Source organism: Prenolepis imparis, unplaced genomic scaffold, assembly GCF_030444845.1.
Source record: "Prenolepis imparis isolate NDT839.2.m4 unplaced genomic scaffold, iyPreImpa1.0 SCAF_10, whole genome shotgun sequence".
Lineage (NCBI taxonomy): Eukaryota > Metazoa > Arthropoda > Insecta > Hymenoptera > Formicidae > Prenolepis > Prenolepis imparis.
The window spans coordinates 14,140,760-14,168,045 of NW_028141168.1; the positions used below are offsets into that span (position 1 = coordinate 14,140,760).

Consider the following 27,286-nt stretch of genomic DNA (forward strand, 5'->3'; position numbering starts at 1 on the left):
GGAGGGAGGTCCAGGGCGCTGTCGGAACTGCATCAGAACGGAAACACCTTGTGGACGGAGAGAAAAACACCAGGGAGGGAGGGGGGAAATACCGGGTAGAGGAAAGGGGGGACGACCCTTACGGTACCCCCGGAATGGCACAGATTTCTCTCGACGGCGGAAGATGTAAAAAAAACCATTTTCTCCGAGTGGCGGGTAAAAAAACTGAAATACTGCTAGGTTGTTAGTCCGAGTCCACATGCATACAACGGCGGTGATATCGGTCTCTCCGAGATGGGCGAGCTGGCTCCTGAAAAATTTCGGGAAAGTGCACGGTCGCGCCTCCCGTTCGTGAGAACGAACCGCAGTTGGCGCGGCGCTGACTTAAAAAAGGTCTCTATTTCGGGATAACGGCACCGTCATAAGAGAAAAGGTGCTTCGCGTGAAATCCGAATTGCCGGTTAGATCGGATATAAATATCGCAAAGGTATTATTGGTTTTGAAGGAGAACCAATCGATGATTACACTTAAGCAATCAAATATAAACAAAAATAATGATTTATTAATATATACATATATTTCCGCTTGATACATTTTACTATAATAATTTTTTTTTATTAATGTGTATCAATGTATAAAAACATGTTTATTCAATTAGAATTTTTCATAAAACATCCATGTGATAATTATGATCTGATTATTGTTTCTGATAAAATTAGACATTTAAAAATTTTACTAATCATAAAAGTTCCCCTTTATTTATATTAATTTTTGTAATTACATTTGAATCGGGTTATGAACAACACCATTTTTTGTTTTTAATTGAGCATACGATTTATATGCGCATTGGCTATCCCATTCTTTTTGGACGATTTTTTAGCCACAAGCCGCATCAGCATCATCGAATCGATTCTCGTGGATGTGAATCTCGTCCCACAGACATAAAGCTACTAGCTGAGATCTTAAACTGAGCCTTAAGCCATTACCCCCGGATGATGGGCTCCCTCGATCTCCTCTCTGTTCTCCATCCGTCTTTTTCTCTCCCAGGTGCATCCTCCGTTTCACGTTGGATAGATCATCTCTCGTCTGCCGTCTCACTGTACGCGCATCCTTCTTCCTCTTCTCTGGCCTAACCCCACCTCGCAGATCCTGCATCTTAGCCGCCCCTTCCGTAACGGCAGATGGCCGGCCAAGGGGTAAGAAAAAAATCCTAGGGCCCCGAAAAAAAGAGAGGAGGTATATAAAAAGCAATCCGAGAAAAAAAAACGAGCAGGAAAAGAGGGGTGGGAAAAGGGGGCGCCGGGGGCGACGCGAACCACGTGTGTTCTTGAAAATTTTCCCGAATAAGAACCCTGTCCTTCTTCACCGTCCAACATGGCTGATCGCCCCCTTTGATCGAATTTCGGCCATTCATCGAGATCGATTATACGATCGAGCATCCATTCTTCTCGTTACCTTGGCGGCTCGATCGCTCTCGATCTCGCATTAGCGTCTCCGGTGACGAGCCGCGTCAATTTTCGAAAAATTGACTCCGCACAGCTGTGGGTGACCTCTCTCTCTCTCCCCCCGTCTTACCTTTTTTTTTCTTTCTTTATAACTCATTGTCAGTCGGGTGCTCCTGTAAGACTATGTTATATCGCGCGATTTGCATGATTTGCATGAAGTTTCATGTGATACGTTTCGTCAAAATCTCTCGAGAGCTATTTCTTATTTTACAATCGAATTATATCGTATCATGTGCAATTATAAATGTGCTATCGCTGCAAAAAAAGACATATCTCGTAAATTTTAAGGCATTTTTATCATGCATTTATTTTACATCTATAATTTATATATGTATATAATAAAATTTTGTATAATAATTTTTATATAATAATATAATTAATTTAGTAGTATGCAATTGAGATACGCTTATGTAATTCAAAACATAATTAATTTTTTTTTAGAAAAATTATTTCGTATTTTAGGCAGCAATATATTTTTATAGATCAAATTTTATATATTCGACAATCTCTCACATATCTAATTTAATTGGTAAAAATATATAAATAACGCGTCGAAAATAAGTTCTGGAAAAATTGTACGCTAAGACAATAAGTTCTCATTTCGTATCCCGCGCGGGAATCTTCTCGCGCGTAACTGTAAAAGATCTCGCGTACTATCCTGAATCTCGGATGACTCGGGTATAGATCCCAGGTAGAAAAATCGAAATTCATAAAAAAGAGAGAATAGAGGAAAGTAGAAGAGAGAACGAAGCGAGGGAAGGGCGGATAGAGCGAAGATCGCCGCGCTTCTGGACGCAGGCCAGCTGACCAACCGTGGGAAGACGTGATTTGGCTGGCCTCCTTTTTTTAAAAGGATTCGAGAAAATTACTTTTAAATTGGCGAGCCACCGGAATCCCTCTAGATGCACCCGAACAGGTAAATCGGTCAGTCAGTCTCGCCCGGGCGTTTCCGGAGATCTTTTCAAAGCGCTTGCCGACTTCTGACTTTGCCGAACGACTACGCCATTAAATCGCTCTCGTTCACGCATGACGTAAATTAAGCGATTGTATATTTATTTATTTCTTAATGTGTATAAGTCTTTTTCTTTTATCCAGAAGTTATGTGCTACGCCACGTAAGATATTCTATGTCAATGCGCTATATTAAGAAAACAGATACGTTCGTAATAAAAGAAAAGATGGGGTCTTAATTTTCATGAGAAAATTTGAAAAAACCTAAAATCTTTGAGCGTACGACTTTATGATTATTCGCTTCTCGAGCGCGCGTCTGTTACTCGTATTTTTTCCTCGTTCTTGTTTTGTCACAAACGTTAGACGAAGCTTCAGTCGTTAGGATGGATATCGGACACCTCCTTGAAGAAGGGATTTTACGATATTCGTAAAACACACTTGAGGAAAGCAGAAAGCTTTCTTGACCGGGACACTTCTCTCCGAAATAAATATTGTCAAGAATATCGACGACGGACAAAACAACTTCTCTCTCTTCTCTTCTCCTTCTTCCCCCATGCTCTTTCTCTCTCTTTCTTTTTTTCTCTCCATTTTCCTCGACTTCTTTCGGAAGGGAGGCTATGCATTTTTCGTGCGTTTAAAAATAGGCGATTCGCTGTACCGCGTACTGGCCAGAGGTCAGTAACTCCTTGAGCGCAAGACTGTGCACACAAAAATAGCCGGCAAGACGAAAAAAAAAAAAAATTTCTTCCTCCCTCTTCCTCCCTCTCTTCCCCCCTGCCAAGAGAGCTCTTTTCTCGTCGGCAATTTCAGATATGCAGCGTCGTCTCCGATCGGACATTGCGGTCTACATTTACGTGATTTCAAAACTTGCTTTCATCACAGATCGCATACCATTTAATAGAGATAATCTCAAAGCTTATTTGGTAACTGTAAGATTTTTTGTATTATGTGGTGTAATCGAATTCACATATATTGCTATATAATTATATACCGCCATCAGAGAAAGTTACTGCGCGTTGCATATATTTTCTTTCATGTAACATGTACTCTTAAACGTCTATACGTTATAGATAGATTTCATTCCAAGCGGAAAGATCGCAAACGATTTAACGGCACGCAACGATTCGGAATGCGTCCAGTTGCATCCGCGTGTTGCGCTCCGAAAAAGAAAATCGCACGTTTAAAGGAGAGAGGGCCTCTCCTTCTCGGGCCCTTTCTTCTCGGGTTCCTTTCCCTCGGGGTGGAGATTCTCGCCTGTTACCTCACGGGCCCGATCGATTGCGAGAGATTGGTCCGAATCTGCAGCGTCAGTTCTGCCAGATTTTTCACGGTACCGGTCCCCTTTGTGGGGGGCGCTGCCCGGCTTGTCATATTTGCCTATGATGGACGATTCGTCCGAGAAAGAGCTTCGCGAGGTGACAGAGTCCCCAACCAGGGATGACGAACGCATTTCATTATGGCCGCTTTCTCGGATCGGCCAGTCCGATTTCTCTTTATTTTTTTTTTTTCTTAGGACCCGGAACGAAGCGCCGCGAACACCCTGCCTTTTCTCGGCTGAAAAGCGACTCGGTAAATTCGTGGCATTTCTCGCACGTTTGGACCGCGAGGAGGCCCGCAGCTGGACAGTTACGTCGTGGATTGAGTAAAAATAGACGCCACTGTCCTAACGCCCGCTTCTTTCGGCTTCCCGAAACTGCAATCGTCGGAAGAAACGAAGAAACTTTCAGAAAAGTATTTTCAGAAAAATACGATGTTCTTTCACTTTTAGACAGAAAGAGAGCTAATTATGTCACTCGGTAAATTGATTAAAAGGCTTCCAGAAAATCCGAGTGCTAAATTATTTACTAAAACATCGCAATTTCTTAGAGCTCACGTTATAATCTCTAATTCGATCTACAAATTCGATTATTATTTTAAAGAGAGAATTATTGTATTTTGGGCAAATGGAAACATATATTTACATTAATGAATAAATCAAAAAATACGAGGAAGAATATTTTAAAGTTGATTGATGGTTGCTCATCTGTAAAATAGTCTATCCTTCAATCGTAATTGATATTGAGTAGAAAAAAAAACCTCAAGATATCGTGCTTGTATAAGTCCGACACGGATCGGAATTAACATAATCTTATAACGGCGGTACCGAATAGCAGTTCCATAATTAGAGATAGATCGGCGACAGGAGGAATCGCGCCAACATCTGAATTAATTATCATCAACAATCCGATATCCTTACCGAGTCTTTCGCTCCCGCTAATCCTCTTCCTCCCCGTAATCCTCCCCGCACATCCTAAACACGCGATCTCAATTTAGAATCGAATCCCGGATCCGAATGAGCGACGATGGACAAAAAAAAATCCCCCATGCTCTCTACACAAATCACGCTCTCCCCGCGCGTTCCCCGACAAAGAGGAGGGGAAAAAATCGAAAGAAACGAGGAGACAATCGGCGGAAGCGCCCCCGGGCGTTCAGAACATTGCAAGAGACTCCAGAGCCGGCAAATCGCACGAGATAAATTTCCCGGTGACATCGCATCTTTCCTAATTCCACCAGTCTTTCCTGCTTAGTCCGAGAAGCTCGCCCATCACAATATATATCCTACTGAGAGATGAATAATACTATGATAGAACGATAAAACCAGAGGAAACAGTTATTATGAAATGTGCGATGAAAGTAGAAGAGAAATCTGAGAAATATATCGTGTAACTCTTAATTTTTATTTTTAATTATTTTTAATTTTTATATTTTTATTTTATTACAATCTCTGCCTATATATATTATATTTTAATCAAATGTTTTGTTTTTTTTCGTTTCCTAATTTCTAAAGAAATTTCCGTCGGAGCTCTCTTTCAGTTATCTTTTACGGACTATATCGCTTGAGGGACTGAAATTCAGAAAAGCTGAACCGGAATGAACGTTAGGTCACGGTGATGCCCTCGGTAAGCGACTCGCCGTGGCTTAATCGTTTTAGGAGTCGACCGGCAACGCGCGTCTGCGGATGATCCCACCGGGCGGTCGAATCGGCTAAGGAAAGTACGTGAAGCTTGCGAAATTTTCGTTTACACAGCCGCGCTCGGCGAACCGGTGAGCGCGCCTCGCCCGTATATCAAAAGTTTAATTGAATTTTCGACCGTGGCCCCGGACCGAAGAGAGATTAGGATCGTCCGCCCAGTCCGTTCTCTCTTTCCTCTCTCCCCCTCAGGTTTGCCAGTCTTCTTGCGTCTAATAGACGTATTGTGTACCCGCGCCCCGGTCGTCTTGGGCCTTTTCCTTATCTGTACTTTTATCTGACCTGCACGCATCTTCACGCACATGTTATTTTAGCTGCTGTCCGATTTTCTGTCGCGATATTATATAATATAAAGCGTCGCGCAAAATTCACAGTCAGAGTGATATTCCGTGATTAATTTAAAGTTTGTTTCACTTCATTAAGAGAGATATGTTTGATATTTCTATTGGTTCGATGCATAGTTTTAAATATCTAGATTTAAGCAACATTTTGTCTCGGAAAAACTTCTTTGATTCGAAAGAATCTGCATTATTTTATGAAAGAACGGTTTTCGCGCGACTGCAAAGACATGTTTGCAATCTTCTTTCTGCCTTTTTATACGTCGGCGATTTGCATAATTACGCGTTTTTTTTAATGTACTCTCTGGTCATGAGGGTCAGATCGAATTTATCTCATTGGCCCTCACCTGTCCCATACGATGCGGGTCTCGTCGGGGCAACTGACCACCTGTACAGTCGTGGCAGCAAAAAAAAAAGGAGGACGTCAGTCGATTTGGAGAACGACCTGCGTCGTAATATATAGTGGCCATTTTGAAAGAAAAGTAAATATTCGGTGAAGTCTCCGAAGTACGGGTAAAAAAGATCATTGACAAGTTGTTTGTTTTCACATGTAAATTAAGTAAAATTAGTTGCTAAATATTAAGTAAAAATTTAAATTCTCAAATAAGTACTAAATACTGGTAGAAACTAATTTCTCGAGTCTCTTAATTCTTATCTGGACGATAATAAGAGGCTTAGAAGGAAGATGAACTGTTACGTTTAATTGAGCTGCAGTAATTGAAGGTATCCGGATATAATTAAAAATATTTTTATACAACAAATAAACGTAATTATTACGCCTATTAAAAATTTTGGGGGGAGAGAAAAGGAAAATGCATTAAATTAATAAAATTTCTTAATTTTTACTCGTACAAAAAAGAATTGCACGCACGACGTCCTTTTCCGGGACACAATTATCCGCAATCTTTCCGTCATAAACCTAACTATTCTCCGAACAAAGGTATAATTGAGAGCAGAATTTTTTAACGACCACGAGAAACGTCATTACATTCCTTCGCTCGAATAAGACAGGATCACATCCTCGTCGCGGCGCTTAATTCAACAACACCGACCATCGGCTAGGTCGAAGCATCCGCGCGAGACAATAGAAAAGCCATAACTTTCTCCGCCGTACAACTTATATCTTATATCCTGTCCCCGGAGCCTCGTCGTCGTCGCGGTCGCGCCCAAAAAGTTCGCGACCGCCTTCTCTCACATACGGGATGGGATACGACCTGTACAAAACGGTTATGACGCATATCACGATACCACGGATAAAGAGTATTGCCAAATCGTCGCGAGAGCAAGGTCGAGAAGCTCGACACCGTTATACATACGATCTAATCAGAAAATTGAATCATCCGTCACCGGTTCTCTTATTTTTGACCCCCTACTCCGATTCTTTTTTTTTTTTTTTTTCTTCAATGATGATAGAAGCGAGAGGGAGACAGAACCCGTCTCTCCTTCTCTCTTCTTCCGTTCTTTTTCTTCTGTTCCTTTTTTTTCGATCTCGGACTGTACGACCCGCATAGTTGTGACGTGAGAGGTCGAATGGGTCCTCGCGCGTGAATGTGTGTCGGCGTCCCGCGTCTGGAAAGGCTGTACAATGGGGACACATGTCAAAACAATTGGCACACAGGTGTATCGAATTTACCGAAGAACCGATGGGAGACGTCCACGTCCAAAGAATCGTGGAGTTGCGTCACGGCGTCCCAACTCGCTATCAATGAATTTCCGTCGACCGGCGACGAATCATCGAACCGGCGCCTATTAAGGACATATTTGCATTTGACGAATGTGTTCCTTTTATCTTAACAGGTATATTGTCGTTCTTGCGACTGTGCCTTTTTTCCGCGCGAAAGCATTCTCGAAAAATAATTTTTTCCTTCCTTCGTGTGCGTATACGTGGAAACAACATATTTATGTAGCAGTATATGATTATCGAATTGTTTCTTTTAATTCCGCGTAATAATTTTTAATCTTTCCGTCCATCAACATACATATCTCGCATATGCTAAATTTATGGTATTTTTTATTTACACAATGCTCCGTTTTGTGTTGACATAAAAATTAATCGCGAATTAAGCTCACATATTTTATTTTTAATTAAATTTTCAACTAAATTTTCAACTAAATATTTACACGTACTTCTATCGAACTCTTCGAAAATAGTAGTTATGTCACGCGAAAGTAGGAAAGCTCGAGAAATTGAATGAAACATGATTCGCGGGCGACGTTTCACCTCGCTCGTTTGTAACGGCCGATCGTTTTGTGCATCATCGCCAACAAAAGTTACGATTATTGTCGCCTCTCGTATACGACGTACATACATACAAGTCGGCGAACAGAGAGACGCGGGTTTTCCTCTCTGCACGCGCTGAAAGACACGACAGAGCTCAGCGCGAAACCTTTGAGACGGACGGAGAAAAAGAACGCATACACGCAGAGAAGAAGGAGCGAGTGAGAGGCTGAGTGAGGGAGAGTGACACGCCGAGAGGGACGTAGGAGTAAAAGCCGAGATGAGCAAGACCAAGGGAAAGAAGACGAAGAGAGAGAGTAAACGGGACAAGGAGGAATTCCTCAGTCCTCCCTGTCTCTCTCGTTTGCAAACGAGTGGGAGTGAGAAAGAGAGAGAAAGACAGACGGATGGACGGGCCCACGAACCCAGAAGGTTGTACATGTGTGTAAGTAACCGGGCACACACCGATAGCGGAGGGTGGGCGAGGAGGAAGGGGGCGGAGGGAAGGTGAGGGGGCGAGGGGACAAAAATGACAATCATCGTCATTTTAATAATATGCAAAGGCATAGTCGACTTCCACGCCGGGCAAGTGCGGCCACAATGGCGTTATATAATGACAAAGACACGCCGGGTCGGCTGGGTGCCTTTCGCTCGACAAAAGGCGCGGCGTTAGGGTCATCCTACCGGACCGGAACATGTTTTGTCCGGCGCGGACAAATGTCACCGATAATGTTCTCCTGGAGCCTGCGGCCGTAAAAGTCAAAATAACAGTCGCGCCGAAAATATCGTCGTCAAAACCGAGCGCCGAAGAGGAGGATCGCTATTGCTGGCCTCCTCTAGTTTTAGTTGTCCACGGAACTTTGAATATGAAAAGACGACTCAATTAGAGAAAATGATGCCACTTCTTTTTCATTTTCTCAATGGAAATTTTTCTTGAATTTTTTTACACAGAATACTATATTACATCAACATCACATTTTTATATCAAGCAATCCGATCCGCTCTATTTCGTGCTTCGCTTCAATTAACAGTGTACGTTATTGCTTTAGATAAGTACCCTAGGCATAGAATAATAATTACGATGGATTCTTTAATTTTTTGTTTTTTTTTATCAATCACAGTGATAATTATACGATTGATATAATAAATAAGTAAAATTATAATAACGATAAACTTGTTCAAGTGTCTGCTCGACTCCGTTGAATAAGAGTGACATTTAAATTTTAAGCGGATTTCTTTTCATCATTTTTTCGCATACTTATGGTTCTCGATGCGCAATATTTACAAATATTTCGTGCAGTTGTTTCGGAGTGACTTGCTCTCTTTTCTTGGTGGCAATAAAGTCGATATGACAGTCGCACCGAAAATATCGTGGTATGCACGCGGAGGAATCGCACGACGTCGACAAGCTTGGCATTTGTCTCTCGGCACGCCTATAGAAATTTAAATTCGAAATAACTTTTAATCGCGAAAGTTCAATCTTTTCTCATCTACTTTGTACTTTTCAAAAAAAGATTTCAAAACGTCGGTATGTCTTTCATTTATGTAGTTGAAATGATTTAGATTCAATAGCTTGCGTCATGTAAGGAATAATAGAATCTGTTATAAAAAATGATTTCCGAAGGCGTGAAAAAGTTTTAAATAACAATATTTTTCGCTGTCAAAGAAAAACTACAGACAAAGTTATATTGTTTCACTTTAAATAAAATTTTTTTCTCATATATAACATGATATTATTTATTATATTTTCTTTCTATAATAATTGCTCCATTATACCTCTGTCTCAAAAATAATAAAGATCTCTAATCGGAAGATTTTCTGCAAAAATACATATCTTTATTTCTTTAAATGTTTTTTTTCGTGAACTTTTTTCAACGCATCGTACATGCCACGTCATAAAGAACGAAAACACGCGGAATTGAAGCGACGTTGAAAAGAGTTGTTCGAAGTTGAAAAGAGTCGGTCTTACACGCGTGTCGCGAAGTACGATGGCGAAGGAGTTCGTTTATGCTAATGACGTTTTTTCCGCGGACGCGATTGACGTGATGAATCGAACGATCCCGCGCACATGCAAATAGGACTGATGTCGTTTCGCTCGATCCGCAACACACGTCCGACAAATTCGTCTTAGCGATGTGCTCGTGCCAGTTACGAAAATCTCTTTGTCATCGTGAAAAAGGGCACACCGCTCACTTTTCGTTTCCATCCGGTGCACATAGCCTTTTGTTATCCTATGCAAATTTATATATTTTTCATAGCTTTATATTTTTTAATATATTCCTTGTATCTTTGTAATTTTTAAATTTAATTTCACAACATTATTTTAATATTACATAATATTTTAATTATCTCTCTTCATTTCTATATTTTATGCTAAGCAGTAGATTTATTTAATTTTTTTCGAAAACGCCATAAAAATTTGCCTCTTTCTCCTTATCGTCCATCAGTTTCACCGCGAGATGCGATGGACGAACTTTAACGCGCTAATGGCTATATGGCCACATATACGCGCTGTAGATTCACACCCACCAATCGGAATGCACGAACGGTCGTGAGCCGTCAGAAACGGCCAAGCTCGCGCCACATTATGTGTGAGGTTTATGTCACACATCTACGAGAAGAGTGATCTTCACCGTCGGTGAAGACTTCAAATGCTCGTCTTTTGGAGGACATTTCTATTCGTAATAATTGTATGTATGCGCCAGATGTTATCGCAGATGTCTAATACATTATACAGGACGTCTTTAGAGAAGGCGATCTTTCCTTAAAGAAAATTTGGTTGACCCTTGCTATCTTTGTATCTAAAAAAACTCCACGAATTTAAATATTATATATATTCCTTAGAACGTATTCTTCTCAATTTTAAATATTTGCGGAAGATTAATCGAATAAAAGGTTAAAGGATTAATGAGATGTTCTTAATAACCCAAACATTGTTGATGCTCCAAAATCAAATTTTCTTCCTTTCTTAAGTATCAAGATCAAGAACAGGCTAATCTCTATTTATTGTCGCGTCAGCGGTTATATTATCGCCACCTCTTTATTTTATACGTCTGCGAGATCTACGCGAGAATTCACGTATTTTTCCATGTAACCGTAGTTTCTCCTCCATTGGACATCGCGAATCGATCTATCGCGCGATGTTAAGCTCGCCCAGAGCGTACGTGCCACCGATTCACATTCACCAATCGGAATGCATAGGCAGACAAAAGGTACCAGAAACGCTACGCTCGCACCGTTTCCGTTCGAGACAAGAAAATCGCGCTAATATATCGCCAGACTCGCAGCTACGGTTCGGACTGTAAAGAGCGAGTCAGAATTTTCGATATTTCAATATTTTAAACCATTACACGCAGAAACAACTTTCTGTAATAATTATTCAAATCCGAAACAAATTAAAATAATTATGTAGGGTGATTAAAATTTAAATCAAATCTAAATAAAGTAAATATTTATCGAATAAAATTTATAAATAATTATTTAGTGATTGAAAATTAGATGAAATCTAAAATCACATATTTAATTCACAGTTACCTGACTTTTTAGATTAAACAGTCAATCGAATTAATCTGAATATGTAACGTGCATTTATTAAATTACTGCGACATTACACAATTTTCCATACTCAAATACAACTTTGAATTGTGAAAATGCCACATTCGAATTTAGCTGAATTATACGAATGATATGATATCTATAGTTGAACATTTATATATCTTTAATTCTTTGATATAACTTACAATATTATTAGTGTTCGACAGATTTGTCGAGTTACTAATGTCTTACTTAATATAATTAGTATTATTATTGGCTCGCACATTTAGCATCCTCGATGAGATATTCTATTCTATACACACGATGATCTTCACGATCGATCTTAGCGAATACCTATATAAGTATCGAGAGAGACGCGTATATTGAGGCATCGTGTGGCCCCTTTAGATTTCTCTCTTTCTCTCGCTTTCTTCCTGCGAATCTATATTCAAATTGCGAGAGAAGGCTAATCGTAAGCCTGTTCTTAACGGTACACGAACGAACGGCCTCATAATTCCTTAAAATCATACTGAGGGATAAAAATTTGTCGATGTCGCCTTCGTTTCGAATATCAACCTACTCAAAATACTCTGCATGTGGAAGACGTCAATATCTTGTCGGTCGAAAATGTGTTAAATAAAATAATAAAAAATAATTTTAATAATAATTATTATATATTAATAATAATAAATTTAAAAATAATTTATGACGCATTTCTTCGTTGTACAAATTGTCTGTGATATAGAGAATTCTTTATCCAGTACGTAGTTGTTAGCTTTATTATTATTATTATTGTATAGACTTCTTTCTACGCGTTTTTTTTATTTTCCTTCTTCTTCTCTCTTTCTTTACGCTCGTTTGAAACGTTCAAGATACAGAAAAGATACAATTAAGAAGAATGCACCTGTTACGTGGAGAGAACGCAACGTGCGATATATCGCGATTTCTCACTTTCGCCATTTCTTTCCCGACGTGTTTCTCGGGGTTTAATGAAAAATTCGCGCGCAAACTCGAAGGCGTCGAGTTTCCCCGGTTTCGATGATGAGACAGCTCCTTCCCTCCCCCGCGGTGCATAAATTTGCACATGTTTCGGGAAACAGGTAAAGCCGTCCGAGGAACGGAAGCGCGCGGAAAAGAAGACGACTCGAGGGGGAAGAAAAAAAATTGGGGAGACAGACAGGTGATTTTCGCGCGATGAGAAAGCTTCCTCGCTAGAGAGAAATATCGGTCACCCGGGGACCGAGCGATGAGCGAGACGACGCGACGGAGATCTCCCGCTTTAAAAAATCCAGACAATACTTCTACGGGCGGCGGGCGCATTTAAATGTATGTATTCATACGCTCTTGTATCGCTTTGACGAGAGGTGTGGTCAAAATTATTCAAACTGACCCGGACTCTTTTTTCTCCTCTCGGTCTGGGACACTTTCTAGCACCGCTGCACCCACGTACCACGTCTCGTCCCCCCCCTCTCTCTCTCTCTTTCTCTCTTCATCTCGACGTCCTCCTTCGTCGTCATCGTTTCCTCCCTGTGTCGCGCTCTCTAGCCATTGTCCCGATGCCGAATTGGAGATCGCGCCGGTCCTCGATCTCGCGCTCGATGACCTCGTTGCCTTCGTACATTAACTCCGCGATTCGCGGGTCGCCGGTGATTGTCGGGTACGGCCGCGAGATCGGGACGACAAAGAGATCGAGTGTATCTCTGTATATGTGTGTGGAGGATGCGTGTCGATCGTTACGCAAGTACAATCGATGCGGATGCTGTCGTAATGCAAAAGTCCGCATGCCGATGTTTAAATCATTGGGATATTTATCGTTTATTCATCTCGACTTGCGTCCGAGTCTATTGTTATCGATATCAATTTTATTCGTTTGCAAGAATAGGTTCAGAAATATTTATAGAAATTTTTCTCTCTTCGTAACAAGAAGCGCTTAACTCAATTTTCCGCTAATAAATCAATGCAGCGAATGAATAATTTCAGAGAAGGAATCGCGAAAGTGCTCTGACCCCGAAGAAGTCGAATAGTAGAACGAATATAGGGAGGACGCAACGCGATACGCGCGATTATGGCACCGTCACAGTCGGCCACCCACCGAAATTTCCGTCACATATCATGAATGAACAAAGAGAGAGAAAGAGAGCCCCAAGCTGGGCTCTCTATGCCGTGGCATGTTCTCGACCAGGCCGACTATGACATATGGATAGTGCAAAAACCGCCAATGCTGATCGATCGGCCACGCTAACCAACCCCCTTCCGAGTTCCTCTTTTTCTCTCACGTTCCGGCTTTATGTCCTAGTTGCTACCTTTTTCAGGGGATCTGCTACCGGAATACCGCCGACCAAAGCAAATAAACGAGATGAAACGACTCGTACCTGCGGCGAAATTCGCTCCTTCTCTTCTCCTTTTCTCGCCATTCTCTCGGTCGGCCTCGTAATCAAGTAAAGACTTTAAATTAGGGAACTTTTAATAGATCCAAATGGCACTTACGACAAGACAATTGTTTTTTTAATCGGCAATTTAAAGGTATTTATTATGAAAAATCGATATAATAATTAATATTATTAATATTTTATTATTTGATTTAATTAATATTTTTATAATAAGATAATCTTAACTATATTAGCAAGGTAGCGTATGAATTAAATTAGTGAAATTAAATATTATATTAATTATCAAACGTTTACGATAAGTTTACGTTTGAAATTATATAAAGACAAGATTTTTATTGCTATTTGCGTTTTTCTAAAATTTAATTTCAGCCACTGCTGGTACTTCTAGATTTCTAAGAAATATCTATATCTTGAAATTGGTCAAAAAATTGATTTCTAAAAAAATATATCATATCTTATAGTTTTAAGAGTCTTCATATATATAGTAATCTTTCACATGCGACATCTTCATAACATCCTCATGATACTCTCAACATTAGCAAGTATATAGATATGCAAAATGATCTCAATCGTAGGAAACGAGCGGAGGCAACGCGTCCGATATATCGAGGCCTACAAACGACGTCTATAAAAGGTGCCCCCCTGCGTCTCTTCCCCTCTTCTCTGGCTACATCTCTTTTCATCGTTCCGCAAGCCCCCGCGCCGCTTAGGCCGCATTCGCACGATCCTCAACGCCGGGCCACCTTCGGCACGACCTCTTCGCGGTGTGCATCTACGGTGAAGGTTTTATAGCCGATCGCCTGTGTCATGTAGGTGGTGGTCGTTCGTCGCGCTAGTGGTAGTGCCTGGTGCCTACGATCGCGTAGATTGTGGTTGCATCTATCGCATGCACGTGATAAGTGGACACGGCGGTCACTGTTGCTGATCGCGCATCGCCGGGAGCCGAAAGTTCACATCGGTACGGTTAGTTGGCACGACTCTAGACACGCTGCCGTTTCCTCTTCTCCCTTCCTTTCTCTCTTTCGCGTGTTCTTATTCTTCGCGTCATTCGCATCCTTGCCTTCTTCTTTCTTTCTAGAAGCTCTCGAGAGCGCGATGGTTACACTATAGTTACTCTTTGACTCGACGCGTTCGAATCGATAGGTCGGTCGAGTTCCAGTTTCAAAGGACACCTCGGGTACCTCGTGTGCTCGGCTACCTTAGCTACCATCGACGCGAATCGATGCCGTTGTGCACACGTTCGAGGTGGCCTGTCTTTCGTAATTCGCGAATAGCACGAGTGATTGTCGCGCGTTTAGATCGCATCCGGATTATGGTTGTCTCCGACCGTCTGGGAAGTTGCGACACGCGACGATCAATTATTGCGAATACGAAAAAGGAAATTAGCGATTGTCGTTTTCTATCCCCCCCCCCTCCCTCCCTCTTCCTCCGTTGTACGCTTTGCGCGTTTCGTATCAGCAGCTGTCATCTTCACGGTAGCGCAGGAAGTTGTCATTGATGAAAAATATTTAATGTCTATCGCGCGTAGACTTTCGATCGACCGGTTTCTCAATGAAATTAATTAAAATGTTTTTCAGATGATATAATTGATATATGGTAAAATAAAATTTAATCGTACAAATGAATGATTAAACAAAACAATTTCGAAGATTCTTGTCATTTTTTGAAGCGATAACTTAAACAATTTATAATTTACTCATATCTTTGATAAAAAAAAATACATGATTCTTAAAAATGCAAACTGAAGATCAGCACGTTTGTGTAACGATCTCCTCTAGGATGACCTCCATCCTTCGACGAACCGTACGGTAGCGTGCGTGTGAACAATCAACAAGGGCTATAAATTACGATGTATAACTCCGATTGCCTGCGGATGGTTGAATCGGAAAGTATAATAGGTAACGCGGTAATCGGTTGCTTCTCCCACAACGCGCGTATATGCTCATCATAAACCTAATGTATCTAGCGCACAGAGAACAACTCTACGGGAGAGGCGTAAATCAGGCTCCCCTGGAAGTTGTCCTTAATTCCTCCGCGATCGTGTCATCGAGTCAAAGGTGAACACCGAGACTGACGATGGACGCCGACCAGCTAGCTGGTAAAATCCAGGGCACGTTAGAAGTCAGAGGTTCATTACGTGATTACTAACCAGTAGATCCACGATATCGAATCAGACCATTGATTTCTACCGCAGGCAGATCGATATAAAGTAATAATTTTTTACTTTGCCAGTATCTTAATAGTAAAATAGAGAAAAAATGATTGCTATAGAATTATATATTCAAAGGAAAACGCGACATGAACACGTTCGATGATAGATTAATCGATTGAAAAAATCTAAACGGGACGAGACATAATTTTAATTCCTTTCGATTTAATTTCTTCCAATTTTATCCCTCTTATAGTTTCCATTTCTGCAACACCGATATTCTCTCCCGTTAGGGAAGTGCGATAGACACTAATACGCCGCACTGTGCAGTCGAGATTTATCGACGCTCCTGAAATCGAGGCGAAAGTATCGATACCAACTTTGTATCTCGATATGGTATCTCCAACATCCCTAAGCACGAGCAGGCTTCCGCCTGGCTTCGTCCATCCCTACCCTTCCACTTGTCCTCTACACGCTTCTGGCCGCGGCAATCCGGTGGTTCTTTGCCTCTCAGCACCGGCGAGAGGTCGAGTGGAGGATCGTCCATCCGACCGACCGACCGACCGACCGACCGAGTTCGAGTTTTAAAAGACGAGCGACACATACATGCACGAGAGAGTCGTCGTGAGTGCAGCCTCTCTCGACGGCTCTCCTGCTCCCGATATATAGGGCAACCGCGTAGACTCTCACGGTTTCTGCGAGCTATTCATCTGCATGCGCTCTCCTCCACCAGCATCTACCTATCTCTCTCTCTCTCTCTCTCCTCCTTCTCGTCGCACCCAGCTTCTCTAGCTCTTCTCTCTGCTCCCGGCCTCCGTCGGCTCTTCAAGAAGCGTTTCCATTATCGCGACCGGACCTGGCCAAATGTCGCGACCCCCGCGATGTTTCCCGCCGTAACATCGCTTTACTTGATGTATGTACTTGTCTCAGGCAGGACAATTTTTATCATCGCGTCTCGGCTACACATTCTCGAGACGTTCGCTTAACATTTTGCACGAAAGAGAGAGATTCGTCTCCTTGCCTATATTAAATTTCATTTTACTCTCGAGAGAGCTCTTTATTTTAGGGACAGATTCTTTGATCAATTTTACTTTTACTGACTCGATATTTATAAATATTTATATCTGCGTAAGCGCGACATACTTTAGTTTATCATTAAAATTAAGACGAAAAAATTTAATTAAAATTAGAATTTAATTGCAATACAATACAAACTATGCAATCTTATTTGTAGTCATCTTATTGTAAGATCATACATGCATTCTATGGTATCATCCTCTAGTCTTAAGAGCTCTTACTTCCGGGTCTAAATGTTACTCCAATCTACGCTGTTCATTACAGGGAGACTATATTCTTTAATAATATTTTCTTTATTTCTCTTTATCGATCTACATGTGTTCACTCGCGGAAGCCGGCGAAGATTTATCGGAATAATCATTGTCGTCTCGCTATACCGTCGATTTTTTTACTGTCAGAACTCGTCGCGTACGTGGGCGACCGAGTAATTATCTAGACTTGTGACAGAGGTGGGTTCGTGCTGAAAAGAGGGAGAACTCGTATAATAAGGAGACACTCGTAGGGGGAAACAAACGCGGATCTTTACGTGAGAGATATTTAAATTTCAAGTGATCCTCGTACGTCATCGACGATATTCTTCGTATATAAATGGATACCCCATGGATAATCACATAAATCCATCGACTTTATTCTGTTCATGATATATAGAGAGAAAAATGACACATATTATTTTATGAAAATATTTGCAAAGCAATAAGATAAAAATTCGTGAAAACATAATCTAGATGTAAGTTTTGTAAAATATAATTTCAGTATTATACTTGGTCAAGATTGATTTAACTGAAGGAATGGTTTAGGATGCATGTAACATGCACAGAACTTTCTACAATGTAGAGTAACAGCTGTGCGAATATCTCGGACTCGTGACCGAATGATCTGGGAGAGGATATATCAGCAACAACACCGGCTAATGATGTTACGGAAGCCGATGCCATAATCGAGAAAAAACAGGTGCGCGAGACGGCTAAGTTGCACGAATGGTAGAGATAGCTGTTAAAATATTTGTTATAAAAAACCGCGGTTTATATTCTTCAAAATTAATCTCCAAAGATATAAATCACGTCTGAGAAATGTTTGCAAAAAAAAACGCGTGAATCAGAACACGACGTTTGCGCGCGAAGAGAATCGCCTAGACGCGGTCGCGAAATATTAATGCGGCTAGATTTTGCGAAAGAATGATTCTTGTCTTCGCAATCGTCTTTGTCCTGCGAAGAAGAGAGTAGTGAATTCATCGTCATCGTCGTCTTTATCACAGTGTCTCGTGATGATGTACAGGGTGTTCCAAACTTGCCTAATTTTTTTTATGACAAATATTTGAAGTGATTCAAAAATTTTAACAAAGCTAAATCAATTTTTAAAATGATAACATGTAATTAATCATTATCGATTAAAATCCGCACATTTAAAGAGAACTTTCATAACTCAATTCTGATTTTGTGAATCATCAATTTGATTCGTCAAACTTAAATATAAGTTAGATAAAAATTATCATTGAAAATATAAAATTAAATTTATACAAATTTCAGAATAAATAATTGACTGTTTAAATCTCTTATTTATAAAATTATCAATAAATGTATATCAGAGATATATTTGTTTATTCTGTTTATTCTCCGAGACACTCTGTAGTCCGCGTCTTAATCGGGAGAATAATAGAAGTAAGAAGGGAAATGTCGAGAGACGGTAACGGCAAGGGGCGAGGGGGTGATAGTGATGGTGGTGTCGTCGGGAAAAAATCGGCAAAGCATATTACACGAAATCACAATGTTTAATGGAAATTGCGGGCACCGCGGCACACGAGGCGAGCCGCGGCGGTCACGTGCGACGTTCGCCACCGCGATCACGTGCGGCGGCGGCGGTGGTCCATGTGCGGATGCTGGATGCTGCGTCCATCGCGCTCCGTACCAGCGGCGCCTCGTGTGACATCGCCTCGCGCCAAATCGTGACGACGGCGAAGCGGTATTCAGATTGCGCTCTTAGCGGTTTCGCCGACTTTTTTTTTTTTTCTCCGCACCGCGACAAAAGGAGGATCTCTGTGTAACCGCTGGTCAGAAGCCGCGCGCGACGACGCTTCATGATGACGAGCAACGGCAAAAACGTGCGGAGATGGACATCACATCGCGCGCTCGTCGGCTCTCGCCGCGGCTGACTCTCTCTCTCTGTCGCAAGAGAGAGACTTTAGTTGCGGCAGACACTATTATCTAAATGGGATACAATTGAGTTCTCTGAAAGAGTGACTCTCCAGAGTCCGAAAATGCGGTAGTGAGAGAATCGCGGTTTCTCAATTTTTAAGCAAGATTTTAATAATTAATCTTAATAAATAATTTATACATTTTATAAATTTTTGATCTCAATTTAATATATTTATGATAATAACAAATACAGATTTGTTTTAAATCTCTCTACAAAATTAATACTTTCCTAAGGAATCAACATGATATAGGATTTTTAAATAAATAATTTATTTTTAAATAAATTCTTATAGCGAATGCAATATCGAAATTGAGATATGAGAGTGGATATATTTCGTGTTCAGATAGAATACATACATAAGTTTTCAAAGTTGCATGTTAAAAAGTTGCCGAGTAAGTTACGCGGTTATTGCGTAGATTGTAGACAAGGAGGAAACGCGTTTCCATGATTGCCTGCCGGCTCTATCAAATACAAGTTGGTAAAGCCAAGTATCTAATAAAGGCATCTGTTCTCCGACAGTATGCGCGATATTAGTCATTCATTATCCGCTAGTTAATATCACCGAAAAGTTATAGAGGCTGTCAGTCGGCTTCTTTTACCGTTCAGAAACTCCCTTGTTTATGAAACGTGTTTAATATGTAAAAAATTCTGTCTTAAAAGATCTTTCAAAGAGAAAGATAATATTTTGCACACGATAAAATTTTATTAAAGATTTTTTTTATTGTTGAAAAGTGCATGTTCTCGAAAGAGAAAAGATATATTTTATTATGACAATATATTTTTTCTATGAAAGTAAAAAAGAAATTTCGTGTAGATTTTTCTGAAATGAGAGCACCATGCGAAGACAGCAGAATCGTTACCTCTGATCGATCGCGTATATAAGAGACCGATGTCTGTCGCGCGATCTCCGCTTGAAGAGAACGTGGTGCATTTCGATCTCTACTAAAAGAAGATCATTATCGCGCGATACAAACGCGCGATATATCACCGACGTTCGAGATTTGCGATCCACGTTCAAGGATTTTCTTCAAGACGTGAATCCCCCGTCGAATATATATCGCACGTTGTTTTGAAACTTCAGAGAAGCCGGCGATCGCCTGATTTTTCCCACGCGCCCGCTTTCGTTCGCGAATTAAATAAGTTTCGCGATATTGAGAGAAGTGTCATTAATTAAATTTATATATGTTTTTTTTTATAAAACAGGCTACAAAAAATTTCCACGTTTTTTACGAGCTTCATTAGATCGATCCTCCATATTTCTTCAGCTTCTCTTTGCGAATCCACGCGATTTCCGCGATGACAATTCGCCAGGTGAAAAGTCCAAGACAGATCTCTCTCTCTCTCTCTCTCTCTCTCTCTTTCTTTCTCTGGCTCTCTTCAGTTTCCGTCTTTCACGAGGTTCGAGCTCGCGATTTCGTGCATCCGTGCATCTCGGACATATCTCGCGGAATCGCGCGAGACCCGACGACGACGAAGCGGACTGGCTGCTGCTGCTTGCTGCCCGATCCCCGAGCAAAGTGAAAGTTAGACGTGTGGGCACGGGATGCGCACGAATTCATTTTTTCGGCCTCGCGTTAGACTTTTTCCCTTCTTCCCGGAGCGGCAAGGCGCATCAGTTTCCCATGTATGCGCCTAGCCGGCCTAGCCTACATGGCCGGGCATGCACTCGCTCATGTGCATTTCTCGCTCTCGCTCTTTCTATTTCTCTCCCTTTTTCGCCCTCGTCCTCGTTGCATTACTCGCTAGCCATGTTACACACATGTGTATGTATGTATATGTACGCGAACGGTGCATCTTTCAGCCTCACACATATATAGACGTGTATCACGCACGCGTGCAGCTGGTACTCGCGTGACTTATTGACTCCGCGCGCATCTATCTACTATGCGACGTATCTCCCTGTATCGCACACCCGCGCGATATCGATTCCAAATGACGCAGAATCGATGAACGAACTCTTCCCACCGACCTCTCGCGTTTCTCGCAAAGTTTTTGACCGTCGAAATTGTATAGGTTTTTAATTTCCCATTTGCTTAACATTTGATATTTTTCTTCCCCTCTTCAATCAGTTTTATTTTTAAGATAAAATTTTATTTCATATTTTAAGACAATCTCTTCTCAAAGTGCATGATAGAAAATTAAAATAAATCGATTATGCGCTAATATAAAAATAAGTATTTCATTTTATTTAATTAATGCGAAAACGATTTAAAATGATAATAAAATACACAATTGGAAAGGAGCAGCAATAAAAATTGACTTGAATAACAATTATGTATTTTTATTATCTCTTACAGATCATTGTTCAAAGTTTAATGAAGAGGTCAGAAATTAATATCGCCGGAGAAAATATGTTAAACTTTATGAATCGGTTATGCCAGCACGGTTGCATAATGAAGTTGAAAATCCTGTCATTTTTGTCGGCTAATGCGTTTGTATATGAGAACAGTATTTATGCTATAGGAACCTGTAATACTACTTCAACGAAACATTTTATTATGTTTAACTCATTCATCCATTCGTGTCTGCTTATAATGATAAGTTTTACTCGAGATATCTTTATAAATTTCTCATTAAAATTGCTTTAAAACCATAAGAATGCAATAAACTTTTTATATTGTAACACATTTAAGTGAAAATTACATGTGTAATTAAGAGAATTAGAAAATAAAAAATTGCGTTTTGTTTTAATATTTAGTAGATAAAAGAAATCAATAATATATCCATGATCCAATCTCATATATATATGTGATAATTAATGGAGCATATCTCAATACTTTAATCAATAGATTATTAAATTTGAAATTATTTATAAAAAATAATGATCTCCCGATTCGATATTTTTTTTAAGGAAAAGTCGACCTTATATTTGTCAAAGTATTTGCACAGAAATATCATAAAATATTTTCGGTCCGAAATATTACGTATAAAGAAAGCGACAAAGTCGCTCGCGTAGGTGAAGTCGCTCTTTGTAGTCCGGCGTTTCATCTCTCCCCCTCTCGGATTAGAAATTGCCATTACTCTTACTAATACGAGCGACGTATATCCCGCACTCTGGTTCTAACCGTGACTTATCAGATCGGTGTAAGACGTGTATACCAAGCCTGAACCGATTCTGCATTCTGACGCGGACCCGATGAGCGCTAACAGCGTCGTGAGATCGAACTCCCTCGCCGTTAGATCTTCGCGATCGAGATATATTGAACCGCCGCTGCGCGTCAAGAGAAAGAGAGAAAGCAAGCAGGTAGGTCGCAATCGTTGTATTGCCATTGTAAATGTGCGACCTTTCCGATTAGTCGCGATCGCACACTTTATTTTTCCGGTTTCCCCCCCGACACGATCGGCGCGATTCCTTTGTCTCGCGGGATTATATCACGTGGCCGGCAGCGCATCTTCGATTTATCGTTAAGTGCACCCGAGATGCAACCGGTATATCGATACTGGATGACCGCGGAATCGATCCACGTAAGGAAACGATCGGAGACTCTACGACTCCTAGAAAACACCTGGTCCCGCATCGATTGCTAATTAATTATTTTAGCCTTGCAAAAAATTCGCGTATACTAAACCGAGAGTTATTATCGCAAGATGTTTGAAAAATAAGAATATGAGATAAATGATACATTTCAAATAAGTTGTGTTTGTAAGAAAATATTAATAATCGTCATTCAATTATTCAAGTTGCCACAATAATATAATAACTTTTCAACATTACAAGTGAAAATATATAAAACGCTATGTAAATAATAACATTCTTTTTATCCACTTAGCTCCCTGATAAGACTTTTTGGATAAAATATCGCATATCATTCTTAGAGTCTCATCTTTATCGTTCCAAAAAGTATCGGTGCAGATTGTGTAAAAATAAACAATGTTGTCTTGGACAGAGGGAGGGATGGGGTACGCGAACAGAGGGGGATATATGTACTCGTAGCAATCGAGATACATCGCGGTTGTCTTTTATCACTGGGGGCCGATGAAAACAATAATGTACGAGGGTGTGAGGTGTAGGCTATCGATCGACAAAGCGAAACAATGGTCTCGACTACGACGTAACAAATGATTGGTTTCTTATCGGCTATATGGTGGCGCAACGTCACGGTCAGCTTTCCCGCGATCGTGGAAATCGCTCTTTTTAGCACAATGCGCGCTTAGGAAACGATATGTCTTCTGTCGGCATTAGATACGTATTGCAGAAGTCGCGAGACCTTTATCGCGCTTTGGGGGTGTCATCGTTTGGTTAATTTTAATATATCCCCATGATATATTATATAATGCACATTTTAGTATATTTTTGTAATAATTGTTTAAACCGATAATAATACTAATTATAACTGATATTGTAATTATATATAGCTTTCAATATTTTTTATAACAATTTTTTAACATAATTCGAGTTAGTAAGAATTGAAAAGATTTTTTATACTCCTGTATTATACTCTTTCTACAACAGTATATATTTTCTTGCTAACGATTTAAAATTAATATCCAGACTTCCTAATTTTATATCAGCTTAATGGCTGTTGCATTATCGAATGCAGACTCCATCAGCCTCAATACTATCTCGTCTCATGTATTACTCATGGCTCCTACGCGGCGTCGTCGCTACAAAAGAGACTTAGAGACGTTTTTCTGCTCCTTGCCTCGATGGAGCGGTATAATATGTTATCATAGAACAAGGGGACTTTCCAGGTATAGGATCCGGCGAATCCTCTCGCGAGTGTACGTGACTTTGGTGTATTGCCTGTATGCAGGCCGGGCGAATAAGCAGCTCGACTCCGAAGCCAATCAGTTCGCGTAATGGAGATCGATAGTCATAAGCCGATCTTCCGCGAGCACGCGGTGCTCCAATATAATGCACATCGTATCACCGACAAACGCGGGCTCTCTCGAAATCCCTTTCCCTCCCCGTCGCCGAATAGGCGCACACGCTGTAAAGCAATAAAGTAATGAGTTCCCGTCAAAGTACACATTGTGAAAATGCCGGCCAAGCCGCTGCGGCGAATATTGCGAATCCGCGGAAAGAACGTGTCTCTCTCTCTCTTTCTTTCTTTTTTTCTTTTTTTCTTTTTTTCTTTTTTTCTCTCTCTCTCTCTCTCGATCTGGGGGTCTTTATGCGCCATAAATTTCCCATTACGTTACTTGCCGCTAACAACGCTCGTTCAATGTTTCGTATTAATGGTGACAGGTGACAGAGAAGTTATTATTATTATTGCGCGCGCAAGCTTTATATCTCTTGTAAAAATTGCAGGAGTTGCAGGAGTCGCGACGTGATTAAAATTACGGCGAGAATAAAATTATCGAAGATGACGATTTTTGTCGGGGAAAAAGTTTCTTTAAATTTTTTAACGAAATATGTTTTTTTTATCAGCGTTTATTAGAATCTTTTAACTTTTCTGACAAATATCGCAGATTGCTGAAAACGTGATCGTTTTTCAATTCGAATTAGATGGATCGATTTTTAGATTTCTAGAATTTGGCTTCCTATTAAAAATTGAATCAAGATTTAAAAGTTTGACGTGAAAAAGTTGAAATTTCGAATTTCTTGACACGCGTTCGCGAGCTTCGTCGTATTTTTGTCGTGACATAATTTTGAACAACTTTTTTTCTTTTTTACTTTCCACGGATCTCTTGTCAAGTTCGGAGAATTAAAGGATAAAAGCGGATGTGTTCATAGGAGAAATATTTGTAATCGGGACAGCGGCATATTATGTAGAGACAACGTTGCGTCTTTATAGTTTCCGCGCGAGCAGCGTCCGTTCTTATCGCGCTGAATAAACCGAAACTAAAAAACGGACACAGACGAACGGACGTCGTTGAGATGAAATACTGGCACTGTCCACTGTGCCTCACCTGTACTCTTATCTGAGCACAAACATGCGTATCCCGTTCCGGTTACAAAGAAACGTAGGTCAGTCTGGAGCACGAATATTTCCTCTTTTTTTCCCCCCAGCTCTCTCGCAGCTCCGAGGTGCTATAATAATGCATGTAAGTGAACAAGCATAGATAAGATACGATCCTTGACACGTTACAGCAATCATTAAGATAAGTGACGCATATTTTAGTGATCAACATCGAATTAACGTCGTATCGTCCTAGCAAATAACACAATAATCTCTATCGCTTGTGAAGATTCGTGTAGATTTACATTTATATGTAATATTTATATATTATTTAAATATATTTTTATATTATTCTATATTTGATTATTTGACATTTTATATTTATATTTATATTTTATTTTATTAAATAAATATTTATTACATATATATAAAACATAAAATGTTGCTTAATTAAATAATATATTTTACTTGCATTTCTATTTTCTTTTTAATGAGAATCTTAGAATAGTAGCATTTTTATTTAAATGCATCTTGGGTATGTCGTTATGATCATTATATGATTTAAATGGTTGAAAATGTGTGTCACTCATATCCATAATATTAAATTATTAAATTATTTATTTACATGAATGAGTTATTTTTTCATTCGTTTGTTTCCTTAAATTAATTTCCTCGTATTCAAAGACGTAATCGAAATTTCAGAAAAAGGAACTGTGGCATTTATTGACATTACCGTACAATTTGATTTGTGCATGTGTAATACGTGACGGAGGAGAGCGCTTATTTGATAAAGCAATTTCTTAGGCATCTTTTCACGATCGGTCGGTAGATTTTTTACACGACGACGCCTCTACGAATAGACCTCTCGCGAATATTGCATATCATTTCCGACAGTCACGTGCCTGTGTGCGAATCGCTTCGCGGCGCTCTCGACGATATATAAGTGAAGCAAATGGAAGGTCGGAGAGCATCGTGGTCAGGGATTTTACCTGACTTTCACTTAGCACTCTCCACTAGCGGGCCCTTGTAATTCCGAGGTGCGATGCATTGTAGGTATACGTCGTTTCTACGCCTATATGTGTTTATGGCCGCGCGATTTCAAAGAGCGATCGCTCGTCAGAAAAGAGATATAGTACATAGACATGGATATGCATTAAATCATATATTATTAAGCGTTCTTCGGTCCGAGCTATTGTTTCCGTGTCTTAAGAGCTTTCACTTCGATATCCAATCAATTTATTATAATAACATAACATAACAAGATATATTTGAATGAAAGTGCTACTACTATAAGATTCTCACTTAACAAAAAAAGCCAATAATGATTGAAAAAAAGAAACAGAAATGTAAGTAAAATATATTATTTAATTAAATGAAATAAATAGAGTAGAACCTACAGGTGTATCTCCCCTGCAGCTTTAGAAATCGTGCGTCTTTACTCACGAATGTCTTCGAGATAATTTCGAAAGAAGATCTTCGATGAAAGAAAGATTCATCGATGCTAAGACATTTTGTTGTGCGGCCTTACTTCGACGCACGTCCGTATGGACTGTTGGACGTAGACCCCGAGTGACAAATTACGGATCGTTTCACGCCTATGACGTGCTTTCTCGCACATCGGCCAACTTGTCGGCGACGGTACAGTAAGAAGAGGAGTCCGAGGGTGGATTTTTATCCGGGTCGGCGACAAAGCGGGGCCCCTCTAAATCCCCGGGACAGTCGTGGCCGGAAGAATGCCCTCCGGGATTAAGATTATAACAGCCAGTGGACCACCCAAAAAAAAGAAGCTGTTAAATCGCGCGGCGAAATAGCGCGGATCATCTCGTGTCGATTCAAAGTCCAATGCAGAGGACTTTAGGAAAGGTGAGACCCGAAAAAACCCCCTCTATAGTTGCCGATTAACAATCTCACTTTTAAGAAACTCTTTTAAGAATATTATGAACAAAATATTTTTATATAAATTTTATCACAACTTCTTTCTCTCTCTTTCGTATTTTTAACGATGTTATCTCGCAATAAATCATACGAGAGGGCAAGACGCATGTGTGAAACATATCAGGTGTGTGAGTGCCTCTGAAACGGAGACCGTAGCTTTTGAAA

The 27,286-nt window shown here is 40.3% G+C and overlaps 2 long non-coding RNA genes across 2 annotated transcripts in view; one reads left to right on the forward strand and one right to left on the reverse strand.

Annotated features, from left to right (window-relative positions):
* LOC145941358 (uncharacterized) overlaps positions 1-27,286 on the forward strand; it is a 204,263-nt gene that overhangs the window by 113,538 nt on the left and 63,439 nt on the right. The gene's annotated exons all lie outside the window — the stretch shown is intronic.
* LOC145941360 (uncharacterized) overlaps positions 620-27,286 on the reverse strand; it is a 46,832-nt gene continuing 20,165 nt past the window's right edge. Inside the window, exon 3 of the long non-coding RNA XR_014426173.1 lies at positions 620-1,189. This is a non-coding gene — a long non-coding RNA (uncharacterized LOC145941360). The remainder of the gene's footprint in view (positions 1,190-27,286) is intronic.